Source organism: Microtus ochrogaster, chromosome 8 (genome assembly GCF_000317375.1).
Source record: "Microtus ochrogaster isolate Prairie Vole_2 chromosome 8, MicOch1.0, whole genome shotgun sequence".
NCBI lineage: Eukaryota > Metazoa > Chordata > Mammalia > Rodentia > Cricetidae > Microtus > Microtus ochrogaster.
In genome coordinates, this window is record NC_022015.1 from 41,895,243 (window position 1) to 41,898,854 (window position 3,612).

Here is a 3,612-nt window from a genome sequence, read left to right on the forward strand (position 1 = left end):
GAATTCCAGCACTCTGGATGTAGAGAACTAGAAATAAGTGGTTGTCTTCAACTACATGGGGAATTTGAAGCCAGCCTGGGGTATATGAGACCATGTCTCAAAACAATAGCTAACACATGTGGATGGGTGGGTGGCTTCAGGCCAGATGTTGGAAAGTCACATGTGAGAGCAGGCAAAGGATCTAGTCTCTTCCCGTACAGTCTTGTCATCTGGGAACATCAGAGCCCATCTATGTCAGGTGGGAAATGAATCCCCATAGGAGTCAAGGAACTATGAAACCTCAGCCACAGAGAAGCAGCCAAGGTGGCCAGCACAAAAGGGACATGGCTTAGCACAACCAACATCGCTGCAGAAGGCAAGGTCTCAGGAAATAGGCCCTCCTTCCTGGGACAGACTTGGGAGTTTTGCAGAGCAAGAGCAGGAACATGTGGGCTCCCAGATGAGCCTCTGTGTTGCAGAATATTTAACTATGCAAAGATGTGTTGCATTTGACTACTGATGTAAAGATGTGTTGTTGTTTTACCTTACCTGCCTAAGGCACCTGATTGATCTGATAAAAAGCTGAACAGCCAACAATGAGGGGCAAAACTTCAGGCAGGGCAAGTAAATAGAAGGAGAAATTGAGGCTCAAAGGAGAAAGAGAGGAAAAAAGAAAAAGAGATAGCAGGTGCCAGACAGACACACGAAGGGCAGGAAAGTAGGACGTACAGAATGAACGGTAAAAAACCCCAAGGCAAAACGTAGATGAATAGAAACAGGTTCAGTTAAAAGAGCAAGCAGGACAAGGCTGAGCATTCATGATTAATAAGTCTCTGTCTTATTTGGGAGCTTGTAAGTGGCCCAGCTACACCCCTAGAGTTGTACTGCTGTACCCACCAGGGTCGAGGGATGCGGAGCTGAACAGAGGCTGGACTTCGGGGCAGTTAGCTGAGCTGTGACAGTCACTGAAGCACAAGACAGTGGGGAGTAGAGCAAGGGAACAGTTTCTACCCACACTCCTAGCTGGGAACTGTGGCAGTGTCCTGTTGGCCCCAGAAAGATAACAAGCACCCCCTACACTTGCCATAATCCATGGTACCTCCTGAATCAGGTGTTTGCACTTGCGTTGCATTTTTGGAAACTTCATTCAGGTTATTTTGAGATACTGAAATCTACTGGCTAAATTCGTTCTCCAAGTGTCTCTGAGTCTCCATTTCATGGACCTGTGACAGGGGACTCATCTGGAAATGTCATACATGAGTTTACTTTGTGTCACCCAGAGGCTGAGAGACAATCCATCTCTTCCTTTCCACACAGCGGCAAAATCCAGATTGTCCTATGTTGGGGAAGTCTCCCAGTCCTTCTGGCAGTAAACTGAAGGCTATTGCAACTGTGGCTAGGCATCCCTTAGCTCTAACCCACTTCCTGCAGTGACAGGATGGGCTTGCTTGCGGGGCGTGCAGTGATGGGTGATCACACTAGGCCACTCAGATAACCCAGGATATCTCTAGGCTCAAGGCCCAGAACCTTAATCACATCCGTAAAATCACCTTGGCCATTCAAAATGACATCATAGATTCCTGGGATCAAAGAAGTGACATCCTGCCTGTCATTATTATTATTATTTTTCGTCCTGAAAACTGACTTGTTAAGGTCACCCTGCAGTCTCCAGACTCTCAGCCCATGCCTATCACACACCAGACAGGACACAAGATATAGCTCAGAGCACAAAGCCTTACTTGGTGGGACATCATTTAAGGATCCCTAGCTTGGTGAAAGAGCCACTGAAAGGTGATAGATTCCAGGCCCATGAGGATGTCCAACCGTGACAAATCAGTGGAAATCTTAAGCCCTCCTTCATGTCCCCAAGCCAAGTGCCAGCCCCCCCCCCCACTTCCCCGGAGATGTTAAACCTGCTTAAAGGCTCAGACCAGGGTATGGGAACTTATAGCCAATTGGCTTCCCTCCAGCCTGAACTGATTCAAGACAGAACTTTGGTTTTGAGCAGTTCTGTGACAGGGTGTCTGTCATATACTTCCTGGGCACAGAAATAGGAGATAATTAATCCTTGGCAGAGCAGTGACGTTACCATAGAAACTGGAACAAAACTTCTGGAACTGCATCCTTGTTTCAGGACAGCCCATGGCTCTGAGATCAAGGTATAATCTCTGCCAGTGGACAGAGCAGGTCCGGGCAGCTGAACCTCTTCTAGCAGCAGAGGCTTGGCAAGGAGGGCCACTGCCAGCCCACAAGCCTCCATCACTTCCAAGGTGAGGAAGCAGATGACACACACCCAGTTTTCACCCCACCCTGAGCTGCTATGGACAGGAATTGTGAAGGCAGATACAGACAGCTATGAGGTCACTTGGTCAAGACTTTTTAAGTCATTCCTTCATTTTTATCCATTTATTTAGTGGGGTTTTTGTTTTAAGAGGTAGTATCCTTGCTGGGCTGGTGGTGACACACACCTTTAATCCCAGCACTTGGAAGGTAGAAGCAGGTAGATTTCTGTGAGTTCGAGACCAGCCTGACCTAAAAAATAAGTTCCAGGATAGCCAAGGCTTTTTACACAGAAAAAAACCCATCTCGGAAGGTTTGGGGGGAAGGGAGATAGTATCCTTACTATGTAGCTCAGGCTAGTCTGGAAATCAGGATCCTTCTGCCTCAGTGTGCTGGGATTACAGGTATGGGTCACAATACTGGGCCCTTGAGACTAGGCAGCAGCATACTCCCCTGGCCAGTGTCTCACGATGTGCCCACCTTGTAACATTCTCCGCCTACTCTGGCAGCAGGTCCACAATTCCTTGGTTGAGGGCAACAGCCCCTCAGGAGGCAGGGAGTCCTTTCCTACCCTTAGGGAAGCATCCTTGGCCTTGGGTGTCTAGCATCATCAAACACCATGCAGAAAAGCCAGGAGTAAAGGGAACAGAGGGGAGCCAGCTCTACCTGAAGCTCAGAACACAGGCCTCCAGAAGGCCACTGTTCCAGCTGTAGGTGCACAGGGAATGGTGTCCCTGTGTCTGTCTGAGTGAAGCATCCAAGTGAAGTGAAGCCATGTCACCTTCAGGGGCCCAGAGTGCGGCTCCTTATGCACCACATGGCTAGAGAGGCCATCTCCAGATCACCCCCTCCTGAAAATACTGAGGTACAATGAGGAAGGCCACTCAGCTGATAACATTTATGAAGGACTAAACAGGCCCTGAATTTGACATAGGTGGTGGTAATGCCCAGCATAAACCCCTTGGGCTCCACCATACCCACTACCTGCAAGGTACTGCACATAGACACCCAAGCCAGCAAAGACGCTTAATAAAACATCACACTGCAGCTGGCCTTAAAAGTGGAGTCCTCTGCATACAGACAGCACTTACAGGGAGCCAATGAACTTGCTATAGGCAAGGAAACTGGAAGGGATGAGCAGCAAGGTGGAGCACTCAATAACAGGTGTTTTCCAGAAGCCGAGAACCATTTAAATAAATAAAGTACAGCTGACACACACCTAAGAAACCTCAGACGGCACTGGGACCTGCCCAGCCAGGTGTCCCCCCCCCCCCATAAGCCCCAATCCAACACCATCCTCGGTTCTTGTGCAGGCAGGAGCCCAGAGCAGGAGGGCACGATGTACTTCTGGGG